The sequence below is a fragment of the Anabrus simplex genome, chromosome 1, assembly GCF_040414725.1.
Source record: "Anabrus simplex isolate iqAnaSimp1 chromosome 1, ASM4041472v1, whole genome shotgun sequence".
Taxonomy (NCBI): Eukaryota; Metazoa; Arthropoda; class Insecta; order Orthoptera; family Tettigoniidae; genus Anabrus; species Anabrus simplex.
The window spans coordinates 318212370-318236964 of record NC_090265.1 but is presented as its reverse complement, the minus strand read 5'-3'; the positions used below and the strand labels follow the sequence as shown (position 1 = coordinate 318236964).

Below are 24595 nucleotides of genomic sequence, written 5' to 3'. Positions count from 1 at the left end.
ATTTTAACCTTAATTGGTTAATTCCAATGGCACAGGGGCTGGGTGTATGTGTTGTCTTCATCATCATTTCATCCTCATCACGACGTGCAGGTCGCCCACGGGCGTCAAATAGAAAGACCTGCACCTGGCGAGCCGAACCCGTCCTGGGATATCCCGGCACTAAAAGCCATACGACTTTTCATTTCTTCATCACACCATATTACTATTGTCTCCTCTGTACAATTTCTCACATTCTGCAGTGTATCAAAATACTCCTTCCATCTTCCCTTTATTTCTTCTGGATGTGTTATCAACTACTTGTCTTCCTCTTTCATAAGCTTTGTATAAACTCTTTAATTTCTATTTTCGTATAATTCCATACAGCATTCTTTTACTGCCAGTTCCAATCTGTTTCCATCTTCTGTGTAAATTATTCCCAACTTTTCTTCTATTACCAATTACTTACTTTTCGTTTCATTTTAAGATACTTCCTTTTACTGGCTTTTTTTAAATCCCATTCCATTCTTGCCATGATTTCTTCTTTTCTTTTACTGCTTCTCTCACCTTCCAATTCCACCATGGTCTCTCCACTTTCGTCGAAATTCTACCATAGGCACAATCTGCCCCACTTACATATGCCCTTCTGAATATAGACCATTCATCTTCCACACTTTTTACTACAGTAACCGGTATTTGTTGTTTCAGTCTCTCGAGATTCTTCCTGTACATTTTTATCTTTTAATTTCCACACTTTATTTTACTATCTTGTACCTTCTTTAATTTTTCCACTTTCCCCACTCTTATTTCTGCTAATACAACTAATATAACACAAGAGTGTTATTTCTCTATAGTTATATCACACTTTATTGTCCCCCTTCTTAAAGAATGTTTCTGGTAAATCCATCAACTGTCTGTGATTTGTCCTTTCCACCAATTATTTACTTTGTTCTTCTGTCACCCCAGCCATATATTGTAATTTTCCTGCTATTTTTAGTCCAAAACCAAGTGTTGTCCACAATTATTGGATCTAAATATTCACTGTAAATTTTACCACTATTAAATAATGGATTTCAACACTGACAAATCTGGTTTTTATAATCAATGTTCTGTCTGTTTACTTAACAGAAGTACGTTTCCGAAGTCTGTTATAGCGAAAATTCAGAGCGGCGAAAAACTTACTCGCTGTAACAGATTTTTCGTAATAGTTGGGAAAACCCACACACACATTAGGTTTGTTCCAACAAGAACAGGAACAATTTGCAAACTGTCTGATGCATGCGCAGTAAGGAAAGAGCATTCCAACAAACTTCAAATAAAACTCGGAGTTGGTTGTTCCAAAGACTGTGGGCCGTTCATGAACCTGTTTTCAGACTGGCAAAGCACTTCGTGCTCCAGAACAAGAAGTGTTCACCAGTGACATGCGCAGTACACTAAAACAAGTGTGAGCTGTACATTGTGGTCCATAGCTGTCACTTGGTGAAGCGTGAACAGCTATCGGTCATCATCTGGCGCAGGCAGACGCCACGTAACACGTACAATTAAATAGAAGTACGGCGTTGTTATAATTATACAGTAAAAGTTAAAGTTATACAGTTAAAAAGTCACATTTGATTACACGCTAATAAAGTAAGACACGAGATAAAAATGAGAATGACGCATGGCGATTTTGAAGGCGATTGTGATGATGATCTTATGAACTTTGACTCCAGTGAAGATGATCTAGGGATATATTACAATATCCCAAAAGCGAAAAATGAAGATTATTTAGGCAAGTTATTACAATTTTTTTTACTTGTTTGCAATTATGTTTAAATGACATTTATTTTCACTACATGTAGCTCATCAGTTGAGTCCAGACCGTGAAGCTCTAACAGTATTAAGTTTTGCTGATGATGTAGTCATTGTTGGAAAAGATTCTGCGTCAGCTTTAGTACTTGCTCATGCGGCCATACATCAACTACAAGAAATCAGACTTAACATCAATATTGTAAAATGTAAAGGAATATGCATCAAACATGGTCACCTATCAGAAGAAAAACTATTCACGGCAGATGAAAAACAGATACCATGTCTGAAGAAACGAGAATATATTAAGTATTTGGGTGTAAATTTCTCCAATGAAATTACTTTCCAGTCCGTCGAGGTCCTAAATAAGCTCAAAAACACCCTAGAGCTCCTTATTTCTTCACCGCTTTTGCATTCTGATCAAAAATTTGTAATCAAACACTTCAATCTGCCTCAGTTTGGTATATACATTTCAGACAGTACCACCACAAAAGATTCGTCAAATTTACAAATGACACCGATATTATGGTTAGGGGGGCATTATAGGAAATTTTGCGACTTCTCATGGAGGTCCCGAATGATATCATATACGCTGAAATGAAATTTAAAGGTCTGGGTTTATTTTTTGTATCATGGGAAATATATCTGCAACATATTAATGCATCCAACATTTTGAAATATTCCAATAATAAGTTTTTACATTCAACGAGAAACGTCAAGAAATCAGCACGAGCCTCGCCACATTGAATGTAGCAGAAACAGAATCTATTCGAGACAAAAGACATGGTTTTGTAGATATAAAGAAAGTCCGACTCGAATTGGGAAGAGCTTTTGACAGCTGGAGCAAAAAAAGAGCATAAAGGCAAAGGTCGTTATCATAAAGGATTGTCTTGCAGTGAATGGCGTAATGCAATAAAAATGAATGCCAATGTTTCTGCTGTGCATGCTGTACCTGGCAGATCCCAGGGCAACAGCCTCTGTTGGCGTTGCCACAGAGAGTTCGAAACTCTTTCACATGTCCTGGGAGCCTGTCCAGATGGTGAATTACTACGCACCTCACGTCATAATGAAGCCAGATCCATGATAGCTAACGCTCTGAGAGGACAAAGTTATAATGTCTATGAAGAAGTACAGGGTCTCTCCAATAGAGGAAGCAACCGACGCATTGACATTATTGCCTTTAAGCCATCCTGTTCTGAAGGTTTCATCATTGATCCAACAATTAGATTTGAGACCAACGAAAACCAGCCGGAAGAGGTCGATGGAGAAAAAAAGAAACGGTGAACTTCTATAAGCAAAAATATAAGTTCTCATCCATTTCTGTAATCGGATTGATGTTAGGTGCTCGAGGAACCATACCTACATTTTTTGTCAACTTCTGCAACCATACCTTTGGGCTGAATAGAGATTTTATCTATAACATTGCGATTACCACTCTCAAGATGTCCATCATGATCTTCAAGAACCATGCTTGCGGACCTCAAATAAATGTTTGACATGCCTCACTCGACTGCCTACATTTAACATCATACGATCACATTATCTATTGTATCCACATCCATTATTGTTGTTAAGTTACTCTTTGTCTTTGGGCAACCTGCAGCTGTTGCAGGAAGTTTGTATAATAATAATTTCTCAGTCTTGGAAAGGCTAATTTTCATATCATACTCATTGTGCCTATTTCCACGTTCCAAGATATTAGACTGGAGGCTTCCAGCACAATCTGACATTAAGATCCAGTCGTCAGTATAGGCTGCTCACTACATTTCAACTTAATCCCTCCCAGCCACTTTATACCTTTCAGTAGATGATCCATGTAAACAATTAAGCTGGTGAAAGATTACAGCCTTGTCTAACCCTTGTAAGTACCTTGAACCAAGAACTTTTTCTACTATCAAATTTCACTGCAGCCCAACTGAAACGCCATTGATTGCTTTCAGTAATCTACCCATAATCCCCTAGTACAGCTAACATCCTTTCCCTCATATGCCTTCTCTAGGGCCCGGTTTCTTCAACTGTATGTTAAATTTTATTTAACAAATGTTACAAGTAACAACTCTCATTATTGTTCCGTATTGAAGAAGACGTTAGGCATAGATCCTTGATATCTATGCCTAACAAATGTTAACTAACAATTGTTATTAATTTAGCACTTTGTTTAAAAGTGCCCTGTTTCACGAACACATTTTCAATATTTGTTAGGAAACAATTGTTAAATAGAAATGAACACATTTCAGAGAGATTTCTGAACGCGTTTGGCAGTAGGCATCTTTTGTTTCTTTACATAAAGCGCTCCTAGTGGTGTGTTGTAATAGTATTTTATCACACAGACACATGGTTGACGTTTTTATAGGTTATGGTTAGCGGAGACCGGTAAGACGTAAACATGTTAAGTAAGAGGAACGAAAGTGTTATGATGAATGCGATTCTTATATTATCACCGGGAAAATGTGATAAATGATGTGTTTTGAATTGTTTTCAGGCATTATTTTATTGCGGGGAAAATAATGTAATGCCTTGTTAATGCTGCATTGGCAGCAGGAATTCTTTGCAGGATTCTACACACTTTTTCTTGCACTCGTGAACATAGTCGCCTACAATTACATGAAAAGTGTCTCAAGCATAATATCTAACAAGTAGAGGCCAGACCCTGCGGTCAACCGATTTCACCGAGCTTCAATGTACCTGTGGGGAGACACTCAACGGTAACTCGTGTGTAAGGGTGTAAGTCAACACGCTTTCATTTAAAAAAAAAATGAGGTCAGATGTCATTTTACATAATCCGCTTCGGACAAAGTGGAGGTGGTAGAACACTAAAAGGCGAACAAATTTTACTTAAACATGTCAAGTCCGTAACCTAATAACTTCTGAAAAATTGATGAATCCCTGATTCCAATGCAAGGCATATATACTTGGGAGTTACATCACAGCGGAATGGAGTGGTGGCCAAGTGGTCACCGTACTTGTCTGCAAACCTCGTAGACGTGAATTTGAGTCTCGTCGCAGCTGTGATTTTTGCACAAAATAAATTAACATGTCCGCCTCAGTGGTGTAGTGGTTAGTGTGATTAGCTGCCACCCCTGGAGGCCCGGGGTTGATTCTCGGCTCTGCCACAAAATCTGAAAAGAGGTACGAGGGCTGGAATGGGGTCCACTCAGCCTCGGGAGGTTAGCTGATTAGAGGTGGGTTCGATTCCCACCTGAGCCATCCTGAAAGTGGTTTTCCATGGTTTCCCACTTCTCCTCTTAACTTAAGGCCAAGGCCGCTTCCTTCCCTCATCCTTGTCTATCCCTTCCAATCTTCCCATACCCCAGCAAGGCCCCTGTTCAGCATAGCAGGTGAGACCGCCTGGATGAGGTACTGGTCATCCTCTCCAGTTGTATACCCGACCCAGAGTCTGAAGCTCCAGGACATTGCTCTTAAGGCGGTAGAGGTGGTATCCCTTGCGGAGTCCGAGGGAAAACCGACCCTGGAGGGTAAACAGATAAAGAAGACGACATTTAATTAATATTTGAGGGAACATCGAGATAAAAATTGGAACAAAAATATTACGCAAATTGCAGTACAGTTTATTTTCTACTTGAAATTAATATAGGCCTAAACGTTCTCACAGTTACTGATGGATAAATTTGAGGTGGAAAATAAAGTTCCACTGCAATTTGATTATTCATTTTACCTTCACATTCCCTGAAACAATGATTTAATTTATATAAAAAAAGCATGTCTGTGGCGGGACTCGAACTAATGTCGTCGCGGTTCGGAGACAAGTGCGATGACCACTCGCCTACTGCTCTACTTGTCGACGATGAAACTCTTTATGTATATAGGTGTTGCACTAGAATTGGGGGATTCATAAATTTTTCGGAAATTATTAGGTTCAACGGACAAGTTTGAGTAAAATGTGTTCACATTTTAGTATTCTATCACCTCCATGTGGTCCGAAGCAGATCCTGCCTCATGATATTTGTCCTCACTGTTGAAAACTCTAATCTATTTTCATTATCGTCTAGTATCTTGTTTATTATGGCTTTGGTAATTAGAAATATATCTTCTGACAACAATAGAAAGTAGTTATTTCTTAGTATGGGTCGTCCTTTGCCTTCTTCAGTTTATAAATAGTCTTCATACAGCAGTAAAGCTTCAAACTTACGTCTTCTATATGCCTCCATTTTGAAATTTTAGCAGTTGTTAAGACGTTTAACACAGGGCTGCTGCCAGTGTAATTTAACACAAGTATTAACAATTTCTTAGAGTTAACAATCCTTGACCGGGCGAGTTGGCCGTGCGCGTAGAGGCGCGCAGCTGTGAGCTTGCATCCGGGAGATAATAGGTTCGAATCCCACTATCGGCAGCCCTGAAGATGGTTTTTCGTGGTTTCCCATCTTCACACCAGGCATATGCTGGGGCTGTACCTTAATTAAGGCCACGGCCGTTTCCTTCCAACTCCTAGGCCTTTCCTATCACATAGTCGCCATAAGACCTATCTGTGTCGGTGCGACGTAAAGCCCCTAGCAAAAAACCTTGATGAGACGACCATTTTGTTAAATTATGTGTTAAGTCTCCTTAACAGCAGAGTTAACACTTAACATTCGTTGAAGAAACCGGGCCTAGATCTATGAAACATAACTGTATATTCCTACAGGAAGGACGGGAGATACTCGTCAATTCCTGACGGACCTCTTCAGAGAAGACTAGTTTTAGGGTATGTGCCGAAATCATGGCCTGTAGTTAAAGCAGTATTTATACCTAAGCCTACTAAGCCCAAGCCAAAGCATACAGACCATTATGTTTAACATCCTTCATGCTGAAAGCAATGGAGAAAATTCTGGATAAATATACCAGAAAAACAGTGCAACTGAACTCAACGTTACATGAAAATCAGTTTGCATATAGACCTGGCAAATCCACTGAAGTAGCACTCCACCAGTTGGTTTGTAAACTAGAGGAAAGCCTAGAATATACAGAAATTGCACTGGTGGCATTTTTAGACACAGAAGGAGCCTTCAGCAAAACAACCTATGACTATGATCAAAGCATTGGAAATGAGCAAGGTGAGTAAAACTGTCGTCAAATGCATTAAATCTATGTTAGACGGAAGGAAGATAAAAGCAACCCTGTTTGAAGAAACACCGATGGTTAGGGCCACCAGAGGCTGCCCTCAGGGAGGAGTTCTTTCGCTTCTGCTGTGGAACCTCGTGGTGAACAAAATCATAGCTATGCTTAACGAACAGGGTTTTTATACACAAGGATACGCAGATGACATAGTGATTGTGGTATGAGGTAAGGTGATGAATGTTATTCAGGACCTCATGCAAAGATCACTTAACTATCAGACAATCCGAACAAGATAACTCTCGTCCCTTTTTCAAGAAGGAGAAAATTAAAGGGAAAGAGATCACTGAAGCACGTTGGGCAAGATATACTGTAAATATGGAAGAATAGGCACTGCACCTAGGTGTAGTGTTAGATAAAAATAACCTGGAATCCACATATAGAAAGGAACATTACCCGGGCCAAGAACTTGCTGTATGCATGTATTAGAGCCGTCGGGAAGACATGTGCCTAAGACCATCAATGGTAATGTGGATATATTCAATGATCATTAGACTATTAATGGCCTATGCTGCAATCATCTGGTGGCAGAAAGTGAAGGAAAAGTCAGCAGTCGATTGAACAGCCTACAGAAAAATGGCATGCACAGCTATAACTGGGACTATGAGAACTACGCCGACAGAAGCCTTGAATACTTTACAACCGTGCAAGTTGACCGTGCGGTTAAGAGCGTGCAGCTGTGAGCTTGCATCATCCAGCAGATAGTGGGTTCGAACCCCACTGTCGGCAGCCCTGAAGATGGTTTTCCGTGATTTCCCATTTTCACACCAGGTAAATGCTGGGGCTGTACCTTAATTAAGGCCACGGCCGCTTCCTTCCCGTTCCTAAGCCTTTCCTATCCGTTAGTCGTCATAAGACCTATCTGTGTTGGTGTGACGTAAAGCAATTAGGAGAAAGAAAAAAAAAACTTTACTAGACCTCCCATCACTATGCACTTTTATAAAAGGACAGGCTAGAATGAGTTCATATAGATTAGTGCAATCAGAGTGCTGGAATGGGATATGGCACCATATCTGAAATACTTATTTGATTATTGTTTGGTTGAAGGAGCTATACCAAATGAATGGAGAGTTGCTATAGTAGCCCCCTGTGCATAAGGGAGAGGGTGATAGACATAAAGCTGAAAATTACAGGCCAGTCAGTTTGACGTGCATTGCATGTAAGCTTTGGGAAAGCATTCTTTCTGATTATATTAGACATGTTTGCAAAATTAGTAACTGGTTTGACAGAAGGCAGTTTGGGTTTAGGAAAGGTTATTCCACTGAAGCTCAGCTTGTAGGATTTCAGCAAGAAGTAGCAGATATCCTGGATTCAGGAGGCCAAGTGGACTGTATTGTGATTGACCTATCTAAGGCATTCGATAGGGTAGATCATGGAAGACTACTGGCAAAAATGAGTGCAATTGGACTTGACAAAAGAGTGACTGAATGGGTGGCTTAATTTTTAGAAAATAGAACTCAGAGAATTAGACTAGGTGAAGCTTTATCTGACCCTGTAATAATTAAGAGGGGAATTCCTCAAGGCAGTATTATTGGACCTTTATGTTTTCTTATATATATCAATGATATGTGTAAAGAAGTGGAATCAGAGATAAGGCTTTTTGCGGATTATGTTATTCTGTACAGAGTAATAAATAAGTTACAAGATTGTGAGCGGCTGCAGGGTGACCTCGATAGTGAGTTGGACGGTGGGCAATGGTATGATGATAAACGGGGTTAAAAGTCAGGTTGTGCGTTTTACAAATAGGAAAAGTCCTCTCAGTTTTAATTACTGCATTGATGGGGTGAAAGTTCCTTTTGGGGATTATTGTAAGAACCTGGGTGTTAATATAAGAAAAGACCTTCATTGGGGTAATCACATAAATATGATTGTTAAAAGGGTACAGATCTCTGCACATGGTTATGAGGGTGTTTAGGGGTTGTAGTAAGGATGTAAAGGAGAGGGCATATAAGTCTCTGGTAAGACCACAACTAGAGTATGGTTCCCGTGTATGGGACCCTCAACAGGATTACTTGATTCAAGAACTGGCAAGAAGCCAAAGAAAAGCAGCTCGATTTGGTCACAACTAGAGTATGGTTCCCATGTATGGGACCCTCAACAGGATTACTTGATTCAAGAACTGGCAAGAAGCCAAAGAAAAGCAGCTCGATTTGGTCTGGGCGATTTCCGACAAAAGAGTAGCGTTACAAAACTCTTGCAAAGTTTGGGCTGGGAAGACTTGGGAGAAAGGAGACGAGCTGCTCGACTAAGTGGTATGTATATTAAAACAAGAATAATAGTTAACACCACCTTTCCAATACTTATCTTTCCTTATATTTAGGAAATAAACATTACAACAGGCGTTGTAAGATGGGACATGTTTCGCTAAACAGTCGTAAGCATCATCAGCCGAAAATAAATCTTAGCTTAAAGTTAGGTCAGGGCCCTGAAACTGGTGTCCTTAACATATATGGCATCCTAAGAATCAACATTTATATTTAGAAAATGAAAATAGGCTTAAAACTAGTGTGAAAAAAACATAGAATGTTACAACAGGCTAAGAGAAAAAACACAATCAAGTTGAGACAGAGGATAAGAACAGAAAGTACAATACAGAGCTGGTAGTGAAATAATTAAAATCATTAGGATATCATTGTTACCAGTCAGTCAATCAGAATGTTCAAACATAAAAACAAGAGTGAAAATATATAAGTGTGTTCATCATGGCTGAGGCCAGCTCTGTGTTGTACCTTATGTTTTTAACCTCTGGCAACACGATTACGTGTTTTTTCTAACTCAGCCATGATGAACACTCTTATATATTTTCACTCTTGTTTTTATGTTTGAACATTCTGATTGACTGACTGGTAACAATGATATCCTAATGATTTTAATTATTTCACTACCAGCTCTGTATTGTACTTTCTGTTCTTATCCTCTGTCTCAACTCGATTGTGTTTCTTCTCTTAGCCATGTTGTAACATTCTATGTTTTTTTCACACTAGTTTTAAGCCTATTTTCATTTTCTAAATATAAATGTTGATTCTTAGGGTGCCATATATGTTAAGGACACTTGGCTCAGGGTTCTGACCTAACTTTAGGCTAAGATTTATTTTCGGCTGATGATGCTTACGACTGTTAAGCGAAACATGTCCCATCTTACAACGCCTGTTGTAATGTTTATTTCCTAAATATAAGGAAAGATAAGTATTGGAAAGGTGGTGTTTACTATTATTCTTGTTTTAATATTCATATCTGATGTCCAATACGGTCTACAATGAGATTTATTACTTGTAAGTGGTATGTTCCGAGCTGTCAGGGGAGAGATGGCGTGGGAGGACATCAGTAGATGAATAAGTTTGAGTGGTGTGTTTAAAAGTAGGAAGGATTGAAATATGAAGATAAAGTTGGAATTCAAGAGGACAAATTGGAGCAAATATTCGTTTATAGGAAGGGGAGTTAGGGATTGGAATACCTTACCAAGGGAGATGTTCAATAAATTTCCAATTTCTTTGTAATCCTTTAAGAAAAGGCTGGGAAAACAACAGGTAGGGAATCTGCCACCTGGGCAACTGCTCTATATGCAGATCAGTAGTGATTGATTGATTGATTGATTGATTATCAATTTACAAAATAAGTATGATATTTTAATTAATGCCTACAAAAATACGTACAATTGAAGCTGCCTAAAAGTATTTTAGAAACTACTTACAGTCTTTTAGGCAGCTTTTAACACCTAAATATCCAAAATCTAGTAATCACTATTGCATGTTTCTGATGTGGTTGAAAGTGCAGTGTGTTGTCTGAATTAAAAAAACCTACCACCTGTTTTCCTTGACCGGGTCAAGGATGAAATGAATGAAGCATATTAAGGCTATTAGTACGATGGGATCATCACTCCCAAGGTGATTTATTAATGACTGATAGATACTATGAAATGAGAAAGGAGAGTGTGCTGGAATGAAAGATGACAGGAAAAAAAACCCGGGAGTACCCGGAGAAAAACCTGTCCCGCCTCCACTTTGTCCAGCACAAATCCGTCATGGAGTGACCGGGATTTGAACCACGTTATCTAGCGGTGAGAAGCTGCCGTCTGAGACACGGAGGCTCTGTGTGTTGTCTGAATATTAAGAGAAAAGTGGTGGAACAAACACTAACACCCAGTCTCTGAGCCAGAGAAGGCTAGGAAAACAACAGATAGGGAATCTGCCACCTGGGCGACTGCCCTAAATGTAGATCAGTAGTGAGTGACTGAAGACATAAACTAGGACACTGTAAAATTAACAGAGTAATAACAGAGGAAGTTCTACACATGCCTTCTGATCATATGATACCAAAGTACAACTTTGAGAAACTGTTTGAGACCCAGATGAGAAAAGAAGACTGGGATATCAACAAATGGAATACTGAAAAAGAAGATATAGTGTGGTGGACTGATGGCTCAAAGACTGCGGATGGCAAGGAAGAGGGAACAATGGGGGAAGACCTGAGAGATCAATCCAGATGAGCCTGACCAAACACACTACAGTGTTTCAAGCTGAAGTGATAGCTATCACAATATGTCTTGAAGAAAATCTGAAAATGAACTATAGGAATAAGAACATTTTCATTTTTATGGACAGTCAAGTGGCCATTAAGGCACTAGAAGCAGTTTGGATAATATCCAGAATTGTCTGGTATTGCCATTCACTTCTCTTCAAGTTCTCAAAGTACAACATTGTCAAAATAATACGGTTACCAGGGCATGCAGGTATAGAAGAAAATGAAAAGGCAGATAAACTGCCCAGGAAAGGGGCAGAAACATATTTTGTAGGCCCAGAATTTGTATGCGGGATTTTCTATGGACAAACCCGATACTACATAGGAAAATGGGTACAAAAGAAACAAATGGAGAACTGGAAAAATACTCCAAGATGCAGGCTTGCAAAGGAACTGATAAAAGGACCAAACAAGAAGCATACTAAAGAACTGTTGAAACTCAGCAGAGAAAATATAAGATGGATAGTAGAACTGTTGACAGGACACTGCCATCTGAAAAAACACCTACATAGAATTGGAGTAATAAGAAACAATATACGTAGGAAATGCAATGAAGCAGAGGAATCAGCTGAACACATACTTTTCGAATGGGAGGCGCTGGGCAGAATCAGACTCTCCATTCTAGGACTATCAGGTGAAGAGAGAAAAATCCAAGAAGGCTCAATAAAAACAACCTGCAGCTTTGTGAAGGGAGCAGGTATATCTAGGTGGGAATGAAGGGAAAACATGGTACCAAAAAATCTTAGAGGTCAACGCTAATTAGAAACGAATAACTGGAGGCCTCATGAAGAAAAGAAGAAGAAGAATCTACAAGTGAAGGCTAGGTGAACAATTGATAATCTGCTGCTTGGCAAAAGCCCTAAATGTAGATAAGTGATGGTTGATTTACACTCATCTGCACCCTTACATGGTAAATAGACTGAGACACAACTCTCATCCTAATTCCTCCAACAGCTAAATCTACCCACATCATTTGCTTATTTACCTGCCTAAGAGATATTACTATTTCCAATGTGCAGTCCTACCCTACAAGAGTACCTACCCTTTTTAACACTCCTTGAGATCACTTAATTATAACCTATTTATTTCTAGTTATCTCCCCTTACCTGAATATCATTAACTCCTAACACATGCAGACACATCCTCTTGGCTGACTCAGTCATTTCTACTTTCTTTCTTTCTTTCTTTCTTTCTTTCTTTCTTTCTTCCATAAGCCCTATTAATATTGATAGCTTTCCATTGAATTCCATTTTGTTCACCAAGTGGTTTCCTAGCAGTTCCTCTCCTATCAAATGGAAGTGGAACTCCGTTACTCCCATAGTTCTGATACTTGCTTAAAACGTTCTGATGGTGGTGGTGGTGGTGATTATTGTTTTAAGAGGAAGTAACTAGGTAATCATCCTCTATATAACACTAATCAGAGAGAAAAAATTGAAGAGATCCAGCACTTCGAAAAATGATATTATCTGCCAAAGAAAGACAAGGGCCACAAGGGGGGTGAAAATGAAAGACCACCTAGGTCTCGATACCCAATACCGTTAGGGTTTGAAAAGAATAAGAGTTAACCAAGGGAGGTTGGATGGGATAGATCAAAGTGAGGAGCTTGGCCCAACTAAGTGGAAGCAATGCCAGGACTCAGCTAAGGACCCCATAGGTGCCAACGCATACTCCCAAGTTCAGAGCCCCTGGGGCCTCTTACGCCAGACAGGTGATACCATGGATGTTATAATAATAATGTTATTTGTTTTACGTCCCACTAACTACTCTTTTACGTTTTTCGGAGACGCCGAGGTGCCGAAATTTAGTCCCGCAGGAGTTCTTTTACGTGCCAGTAAATCTACCGACACGAGACTGACGTATTTGAGCACCTTCAAATACCACCGGACTGAGCCAGGATCGAACCTGCCAAGTTGGGGTCCGTGTGCTCAGTAAAACTTCAGTGAAGCAGGATACTTCCCTACTTACACAATGTCCCCGTGAAAATTGCTGCTGCCTGAGCACAAGGAGGGACATGACTCAGAATATGTCCAACTTACCTACTTCTATTCCATAGCAACTGGTACCCCACTTCTCAGGACCACTTTCTAGGCCACTCAGCTGCTGCCCATGGTTTACAACGTAGGATATGACTACAGTAACCCACACCACGAATCATCTTTTAATGTTATGAGAAATAATATTAAGATAGTCTCAAGAGAGACTGCAAAGTGAAAGAAAGGGAATGTTCTGTGCATTGAGAGTACTGGAATAATTTAAATAATGCATGTAATATATTGAATTAGAATTAGAAACAATAATTTAATCCTATCAGTTAATTATGTGTAGCATCTTCATCAGTGTTTACATTTCATATTAAGTTGTAGTATATTTCTGTAATTAATGTATAAATATTAAGAAGTAACACCACACAGTATATGGTTTCTGGAAGAGAAACCAAACCTTTTACTTTAACATGGAACATATCAGAAAAGAAAAGTCCACTGTTGATCACCTGTAGTGACATATTTTAGAAAGGAGGGAAGGAGGAAGTGAGGTGGAGTTTGATTGATTAGCTATCTGACAGAAACTCATTACTGATTTGAAGAAGGGTTTTGTAGACATGATATTGTATAGGCTTTTGGGCTTGTGCCGTGTCAAGAAAATAAGAAGATAAGGTGAAATTCTTAACGTTTCGCAGAAAACTGTGCTCTGCGTCCTCAGAATAATTCTCGACTCTCTACGAGAAAGGCTTAAGGTTTATAAGTATGGGCCGTGAAAACATTAATGGCAACAAGGATTTTGTAACTGACTAAATTGCAATATTCATGTAATGTTACATAATTGTTTTGTAGTTGACTTTGAACAGCACAGTTTATTGACACTTTTCTGTACATTTATAGTACTAGAATAATTTAAATAATGTATGTAATATATTGAATTAGAAACATTAATTTCATCCTATTAATTAATTATGTATAGTAACTTCATCAGTATTTACATTTCATATTTAGTTGTAATATATTTCTGTAATTAATGTATAAATATTAAAAATAACACTATATAGTATATGGTTTCTGGAGGAGAAACCAGACCTTGTTTATTTTAAACAGTACTTTAATGTGGAACATACCAGAAAAGAAAAGTAGACTATTAACTTACTTCAAATTTGAACATGTACAAACCATAAACACTCTCCAATCAAGCACAATGTAAAAAAAAAAAAGACAATATGAGACAATAAGGAACATTTCTCAAACTGCAGGATTTATGAAAGAGCTTGAATTGTCTTCTATTCAAGAATGAATATGTTTATGTTGAAGTGTTATATATTTGTATTATATTTATATATTTAACAAAGGTATGTTCATTTGGAAGATAATTGTAGTTATTTTAAACTTACCCAATTCCTTTTTAAGTGTGTCTTGGAAAACATAATGAGAGTATGGGAAGAAAAGCTGAAAGAGGAACCCACCATAAGAAAAAGGCCAGTCAGCTTGACACGTGGTGTTTGTACGCACTGAAAAAGCATTCTTTCGGATTAGACACATTTGCAAACCTACTAACTGGTTCGACAGAAGGCAGTTCAGGCTTAGAAAATGTTATTTCAGTGAAGCTCAAGTTGTAGGATTCCAGCAAGTTATAGCAGATATTTTAGGTTCAGGTGGTCAAATGGACTGTATTGCTATTGAATTATCCAAGGCTTTTTATAGGGTATATCATGGGAGTAGTGATGAAAATGAGGGCTATTGAATTAGACAAAAGAGTGGTTGAATTGGTGGCTAAATTTCAGGAAAACAACTCAGAATTAGAGTAGGTGAAGTGATATCTGATCCTGTAATGATTAAGATGGGGGTCCAACAGGACAGTATAATTGGAACTTTGTTTTCTTATATAGTGAATGATATGAGTAAAGAACTGACACCGAGCAAGTGGCCTTGTGGTTTGGGTCACACAGCTGTGAACTTGTATTCATGAGATAGTGGGTTCGAACCCTACTGTAGGCAGGCCTGAAAATGGGTTTCTGTGGTTTCCCATTTTCATACCAGGCAAATGCTGGGGCTGAACCTTAATTAAGGCCAAAGCTGCTTCCTTACCACTCCTAGCCCTTTCCTATCCCATCATTGTCATAAAGACGTATCTGTGTTGGTACAAGGTTAAGCAACTTGTCTCCACTAAAGAATCGGAATCAAGCTTTTTTCGGATGATTTTCACTGTACAGAGTAATAGATGAGTTGCAGGATTGTGAGTGACAATGTTGTGGGATGGACAACGGATAATGACAAGCCGTTAAGTTTCACCAACACGAAAATTCCTCTGAGTTTTAATTACTGTGTTGATGGGGTGATAGCACCTCATGGGAAACACTGTAAGTACCTAGGTGTTAATGTATGGAATGATCTTCATGAGGTTAAGAAAGGTTTAAAGATCTGTTCAAATAGTTATGAGGGTGTTTAGGGGTTGTAGTAAGGATGTAAAGGAGAGGGTGATTAAGTCTATGATAGAACCCCAGTTAGAGTATGGTTCCACCATATGGGACCCACACCAGGACTACTTGATACAAGAACTGGAAAAGGACCGAAGAAAATCAGTGATTTTGGACACAGGAGTAGGCCTAGTGTTATAAAAATGTTGTAAACTGTGGGCTGGGAAGCCTTGGGAGTAAGGAGACAAGATGCTCTACCATGTGGTATGTTTTGGACTGTCACTGGAGAGATAGAATGGAATGACATTAGTAGACAAATAACCTTGAGTGGAGCTTTTAAAAGTAGGAAAGATCTTGTTATGAAGATAAAGTTGGAATTCAAGAGGACAAATTGGGTCAGATATTCATTTATAAGATGAGAAGTAAGGGACTGGGATACATTATCAAGGGAAAAGTTTGATAACCTTCCAAGTCTTTGAAATTGTTTAGGAAAAATGTAGGTAAACAATAGATAAGGTATCTGCCACCTGAGCGATAGCCCTAAATGCAAATCACTGGTGACTGATAAGGCTAGGGTCAAAATTAAAAGGAGTGCATATACATCGTTTGGCTATCGCTGACAATATTACAGTCCTTACTGAGGATGTTCAAACAGCATTCATCCACGTTAAGCTTTTGAAAGAAAGTTGGACTTCAGGTATCTGCAGAGAAAGCGTAATTCATGACTGACATACAAAATGGATGTTAAGGTTATTCCAAGTGAATGTCCCAATGGACAAATGGACTACTTTATTTCAGAATTATGTGAAGTTATCATTCTGCCAGGAGTACCAGTAACGTCAACTTTACCATCAACATTATCAGTTTCTGTGCTGCTCAGTGCTGTAAGCAATATGGAGTGCAAATGGAGTATATAGGTGACGAAAATGTTGATCAACCTGTATGAAAAATATAGATCCAAATATGGAGAGCTTTTAAAATTAGAAATGAAAAGCAGATGTGGATTGTTACAGCAGAAGTTTTAAAAGGAGACTTGTAAATGAACATCTCACCTAATAATTGTGGGAGTAAGTGGAGTGTGCTCAAAAAGGAACTACGAAAAGCATGTAGATAATAAAATGCCACTGGAGGGGGTAGGAAGTACTTCGATGACGCTGAAGAAGGATACCTTAATAAGTGTGCCTCCATCAAAAATAAAATCAGGTTCTACACTATGGTAAATTAACCCTTTTAGTACCAGTCGCTTATAGGTGGTGTATGCGAAGAATACCAGGCTTATTTTTAAGAAATTGCAATGTTTCAGTAAAAACATTATAACTTATTATTGAAGATATGCTTCCGACATTTTAACTTATCATAGAAGAGGAGGTTCTTTACATGTTTTTAAATTCACAAGCTACGTTATATTAACGCTATAACATATAAAATATTATTATTAGTTTAACAATTATGAAAATGAAAATTGAAAAGTCATAATTGAGATAAAGAAACACAAATCAAAATTAAAATTATGCACTGAAAAATATTATTGTCTGCAGATACATGCTCTTGGTTCACTATTTGCAAAATTTCAATAACCTAGGCACTAAAGTTTCTTTTAAAAAATATTTTATGACCGGGTGTTTCGAGATATAGCGGTGGAGGGCTTGAACCGTGTGTCATTTCCAACTGAAACTTCACTGAACACTGTGTTATGCATGTAGGCATTGTTGTCATTACTGCCTGCATCACGGCCTACACTGTCTTCATTTCCGTCACTTTCCGAATCAGCATCACTGTCACTTTCACTAATGACAAGACCACGAGGTTTATTGTACTGTGGAATGTCATAGCTACACTCACTTCCTGTCTCTGAAATAACATCGCCAACATCATTATTACATGACCCTGATATAGCTACATTTTCATCAGACTCAATATAGTCGTCACTGGCACAGAGTCTGTTAATATATTCAGCTAAATCGTAGTCATTCTCGAACACATCGCGCGTGGCAGAGGCGGCCATTTTCCTACTCACAAACTTTTAAGGTGTACAGAATATAGGTCGCTTTGATAAAATCATATCTCCGTAAATAAAGCGATTGGCGCGATAGTTGTGGTAGATTTAGAAACTACAGGTTCCAAAGAGTCTAGATCACCTGCATTGTGCTGCTATATGTCCGGAAACTAAGAACTACAAGAAAATACAAAACTGCTTGTGTAAGGAGCGCTATTGCGTTCCCAGCAATTTTCGCTCGCTCGCCGAGGAACGCTTTTGCGCTCTCTGGTATTCTAAAGGTTAAACCAGAATCTCTCTTTGCAACAGAGTGTATGTTCTCCATGACAACAGAAGAGCTAGGAAAAAATTAAAGAAAAATTCTAAATTTGGGGCCCATTGAAGACTAAAACAGGGGGAGGGGGGTTCAGACACAGGAAGAATTAAGACCAGTACAGAAATAAATTGAAAGAATGTCTGGTATGATCAGGAAGAGGAGAGTTTAGTTTTTTTAGTTACACAATGAGGATGGTTAATGCCCCACTCACAAAACAAATTTTTAATCACGTTCACACGAGTAAGAATGGCAATCAGTGGGTGCAAGGAATAGACAGAGATATGGCAGAGATGGGAATAACAGCAGATATAATATACGACAGAACAACTTTTAGGAGACTGATACAAAATTTCAAAGGTTTCCAGGAGAAGGAAAAGAAGGAACAGAATAACATCTGGACAGAAGAGGGGAGGAAAAAACACAGTGGAATAATGATGAACTATTTGAATGTAAGAAGGGAAGCAGAAAACAAACAGAAATGATTGCATTGGATTATTTCACGTAGTCCAAAGATGGTCAAAATCAAGAAAAGAAGAAATCATAATGTAAATTGGCACATCAAAAACAAGAGCATTAATACTTATGAAAAAAAAAAAAAAAAAAAAAAAAACCCAACATTATTTAGTTTAAAACACTGTGATCTGTACACAAATGAGAGTCTTTTTCTTTCAAAATAGTGTTCCCTTCTTCCATTAGTTGAATTACTCAATCATCCTTCCTCTTTATTTCTTCCAGTTTCGCTAGCTCAATTTCTAGGCGTTTCTCTTGATAGCCTAATTTCTTCTAAAACACCAGACTTTCTCTTCATTGCACTTTTTTCTTGGTTACCGGTACACTAATTTTACCTGCTTCCTCCTGCTCACCCTTGTTTTCTTCCTGCTGCTGAACTAGCTCTCCACCTTCCTCATGTATGGTAGTTGGCACATGGATAGTATCACTGTTCAACACTATGATAGGATTCGCAGTCTACTTATCAGCAAAAATCCTGTCCATTTCCTGTGCATAATCAAAATACTTCCTAACACTTCCACTGGCATTTTTGTTGTCTACGTACTTCTTGTAGTTCCTTTCAAGCACTCTCCACCTATTCTCACAATCACTAGGCAAGATGTTGATTTGCAAGTCTCCACTTAAAACTTCAGCAATGACCACCCACATCCGTTTCACATTTCTAATTTTTAAACCCCCCCCACTTTTGATCTATATTTTTCAAAGAGGTCTATCAACATTTTCATCATCTGAATACTCCATTTGCACTCGGTATTGCTTATAGGACTGTGCACCAACGATGTTGACGGTACTGGTACTCCTGGCAGCTCAGAAATGGGTAATGTTGACGGTACTGCTACTCATGGCAGCGTAGACACCGATGTTGACAGTACCGGTACTCTTGGCAGCGTAAAAACCAATGTTGTAGATGGTACCAGTAATCCTGGTACTCGTGATAGAATTATAAATTCACGTAATTCTGGAATAAAGTAATTATTTTAGAGACAGATCCATTAGTCTACAATCTTATTAGCTGAGTCATTTTATTGCCAATTACTTACCTTCCATGGAGTAGGCCTAACAAGTTGTTTAGCACAAAGAGAATAAGTAGGTTTAGCAGAGATGAACAAGAACAGCTGTTTTACCTCAAACAGGAATTTCTGGCATAATCGTGAACGCATGTGCATTTTAGTTATTTTCTTTTTTGTTGACCATTCATGAACCGTTCCAACAGCCTGCTCTTACTCTTTCAGGACAAATATTTCAGGTTCCCTACAGGAATCAACATCTATATCATCTGATGGCCAGGCAGACATCAATTTTTGAAAATGAGACAAAGTCTCTCATAGTGCATTGACACTGCCGGTGGCTCCAAGTAGAGTATGGAGTGGCCTCCACGCTATGCACTAGCCATGCGTCTTGGTAGGTGTGCTGTTTACCAACTGATGAGCCCAATTTAGCACACGAGGGCGAAACGCTGGCAACCAGGAATGAGTTAGCTGGAAAATTTATAACGTCCAATAACAGACCAACTATATTGGTATTATAAATTTACTCATTCGGGACAAATATTTCAGGTTCCCTATGGGAATCAAAATCTATATCATCGCCTTCAAATGTCGAGAAGAGAACACGTAAATATACTAGCGAGAAAACAATACCATACTGAAGATGACCGATCACATTTTGTGGCAAATGTTTCAGTTTTTGTATTCAAACAGCTTCACTTAACCTAACTTAACCTTACTGTATGTATCTTGAAAACCTATTCCAAGTGCCAGTAGAGAAATGGAATCATTCTCGATATAAATTTAGTTGGGAATAGCCTCTCCAAAATTTAACAAGACACAAGAAAATATAAACTAACCTCTGAAATCAATGATGCGTTCTGCCATATCTTGAGGTGTACTGCATTCTTACTTAATTTCAGTGTAGAGTACTAAAATTAAGCGATCATTTACTTAGCCTTTATTTCTAACGAGTTAACAACGGCTATCGATCACGTTATTTACATAATATCTTGTAATAATAATTAACAACTGCTACTGACCATGTTATTTACGTATTTGTTACGAAAACATGTTCTCCTATTTCGTTTCTAATTTCATTTAGGGAACAGCAGTTTACGGGTATTACTAATTGGCTCCGACATCGCCTTCGAATGTCGCATTTTGTGGCAAACGCTTCAGTTTTCTTATTCAGACAGAGTCACCTAATGTAACTCAGCCGCATATGTAGGCCTACCATGGAAATATATATCAAGCGCCAGTAGAGAAATTATTACCTTCTTGCTTATAAATTAAATATAATAGCCTTTCCGAAATTTAACCAGATGCGAGAAAATATAAAACTAACCTGTTAAATCAATGACGCCCTCGGCCATATCTTGAGGTCCCTTTCTTACTTAATTGCAATATTTAGCATTAAAATTAAGCAATTGTTTACTTCAGCTTTTATTTTTATGAAATAACAACTGCTATCGGATATGTTATTTGTGCATTTATTACAAACACATGTTCTCTTTAATTTCCATTTTTCTCTATAGAACAATGGTTGACGGGTATTACTAGTCGACTCCGACATCGCCGAATGGAAAATCTAAGTTCCCCTGAAGGGAATTAGATTTATTTTCCACCAATAGAGCATATAAAAAAATCAGATAAAAAATTAGATGTATGGCTTTTCTGGCGTTTGCTCTATTAACCAGCGTTTTGTCTTAGGTCTGACACTAGACTCTTCAGAGTGGGATGTGTCAGACCCTACCCACTGAAGCTGGGGTGTATGCAGGTGAACTTATCAGAAGCCTATTTTTGAGGCACTATCTGATAACTGCACACGGGAGATAAAACACCACAATGGAATTAATGCCCGCCTAGCAATTCCGAATGGAAATTCTAAGCTCCCCTGAAGTTCGAATGCCAACGAGAAAGCTTGCTAGTGGACATAGGGAGGAAACGATACCGAAGATGATCGAACGCATGCAATATAATCGCTGGGTGCATATATGTCTGTAACGGAAAAATTAAATCGTGCACGCTTAATTGCTCATAATAATGGATGCATCAGTGATAGGGATCTCGCTGTAACCGAAGCGTAATACACAGTTTACTATTGGAATTTTGAATGGACAGACAAAAACGGTCGTTATAACGGGGTTCTCGTTATTTGCCGTACTTGTTATAACAGATTTCTACTGTATATAAATTAAATATAAATAAATTGTCAATTCTTATACTCGCTACATAAGATACAACAATGATTACAAGAATTAGATATTGTTTACAACTGCTCCAATTACTCATGCAATGAAATGTCCTTGAATTAAAGTTCATGTATAGCAGCAAGTTTGTAATTTATAGAAATTTACTGAAGTACAAACATACTGGTCATCCACAAAATAAGTTGGTATATAATTATAAATGATTATGATTGTAATGTCGAACAGAGAGGAAAGGAAAGGAACAAACATATTACTTGGAAGCGTGAACAATTTATCGTTCCCTATAAATCTTACTTGATTTCTGACAAAGGCTGAATGTTCCCGATGGAAAATACATTCAAGCATGAAGTTATTCTTTTACTACATACAGCACAACTGCAATATAGCCATTGACTTGTATTCCAATTTTTGTTAACACATTCACTCCAGCAGACGCCTTATGGCATACAAAAGCAGCCTACGTGCAGGACCGTATCCGAGTTAAGGAGTTTAGGGTCATGCAATGTAAACTTTGTTTCGAATTTAGGGCTAAATTCACACAAAGTCGTAGTTTGTGTCGAAAACCATAGATGGCATATAAATTAACAGTACCTCACCCAGACTACCTGAACAAGAGGGTACATTCCAATGCTTTCTTTCTTTTTTTCTTTGAGTAAACGCAGAGCTAAGCCAGTCATGGTTTTCTTGTGAGGGTGTGTAGTGAAGTGAGTTATTGTGTCGATAACATGATGAGTTACAAACACAGTATAAGAAGTGAGGAAATTGAAGACATACTACTGGATGATAATTCTGGTGATGAACTCATCCCTGATTTCAGTGATAGCAAAAGCAATTCCGATTATGATATACCAGACTCTGGGCAAAGTGAAATTCAGCACATTCAAGTAACTGATATGCATCCGTCTTAGTTGGCCGGGTAATATTAAATGTTGATATCGAAAATAGCAACAAAATGATGTCTTTCGTCAATTTATTCATAAATGACGATTTCCATGAATATGTATGCCATCAGACAAACCTTTCCACGAAACAAGTTATCAGTGCAGCACCGCGTCCATTCACTATGTCTGTGTCTGTTAGGTCATCAGCCCAAAGGCTGGTTGGATCCTCAAATAGCACCACCAAAGACTACGCAGTTATAGGAAAACCACAAAAACCAATGGCAGTATACCAAAATGAGGCGTACTAGGCAAGTCGAGGAGTGAGGTAGTTTTCCACTGCTTTCCTCACTGGGCCAGACAGTGCTAAACTAACGCTATGAGCAACACCTTTCATGATACTCAGATGCATTGGTTGTGCTGTGAATGTCATTACTCAACACCTCCCATACCCCAGCAGCTTCCATATTTTCACAGCTATGGATGAGGCTCGGACTTCAGTGGAAGCTACACTTTGCTCTGGCCTGTATCAAGAGATGGGTGCAAAAATACTGTATCCATCAAGAAATGACAGCAGGCAAAAATATATTCTATTTTTCAGACATGGAAACCCGTCGACATAAATGAGATGAAAAAGCTTTTAGGACTGATGTTTGTAACTGGAATAATTCAAAAACCAGATCTGAAAATGTACTGGACAGAAGATACTATTTTTGGCTCGCCGAATTTTTCGAAAACCATAGCATGAACCCGGTTCGAAAACATATTGTCATTCTTGCACTTTAGCAACAGCAGTCATCATGAGGGGAATACTGATAGGCTATACAAAATTAGGCCGATTCTCGAAAGGCTCAGTGACCAGTTTTCAGTTGTGTACACTCCAGATCGGAAAATCGCCCTTGATAAAGGAATGTTAGCTTGGATGGGCAGCTTGCGTTTCAGAGTTTACAATCCAGGAAAATGTACCAAGTATGGGATTTTGGTAAGGATGGTGTGTGAATCCCCATGTAGAGTACATATGTTAAAAATCTATGATGCAAGTGGCATGAACATCCGGGACACTGTATTTGACTTATCAGATCCCTACCTTGGCCAGGGGTATAAAGTGTACATGGACAACTTTTACAATAGTGTAGGCTTAGCTAAGGAACTGTGTGAACGAGAAATGGCTGTATGTGGGACAATAAGACAGAATAGGGGTCTTTCTAAGGAATTCAGTGAAAGGCAGGAGCTGAGTACAGGAGAAATTACTTTCGATGGAGACAATGGAGTACTGCTATGTTCATGGAAGACAAAAAAGTAATTACCTTGGTTTCACTCTGCAGAAATGGCTGAAGTACGAAACATGTTTGGGAAAATAAAAATGAAACCTGTAAGCATTATATATTATAATCAGTTTATGCACAAAGTGGATACATCCAACCAGTATTTGGCAATGTATCCACTCATGCGAAAAACAGTGAAGTGGCCAAAAAAATGTTTTCCTGATTTTGCAGTGTACATTTTTAATGCAGGCTTTTCTAAAAATCCAGTAACTCAAAAATAACTTTCCTGACATTCATGCAGACGATATGTAGAAACTTCTTACAAGACAATGAACATGAAGAACCATCAGAAGCCGCGAATATTTCTGTGTCGCCGGTCCCATCTCAGTCTTCAGTAGGCTCATCAGTATCTATGTGTAGTCCACCGGTGCAGCCCCCTAAGCGAACTCTGGCTAATGATCCACCATTTTGACTTCATGGGAAAATAAAACAGCATGTGCTTTATAAATTTCCAGGCATGAAATCGGACAGTTTCTGAACTAGACAGTGCAGAGTATGCGCGAAAAGCAACGTCCGGCGTGAAACCAGGTGGTTCTATGGAGAGTGTGGTGTGCCTCTCCATCCAGGGAAGTATC

The 24595-nt window shown here is 38.6% G+C and overlaps 1 protein-coding gene across 1 annotated transcript in view; it reads right to left on the bottom strand.

Moving 5' to 3' along the window:
• Positions 1–24595, bottom strand: part of Sos (Son of sevenless) — a 765665-nt gene that overhangs the window by 171362 nt on the left and 569708 nt on the right. The gene's annotated exons all lie outside the window — the stretch shown is intronic.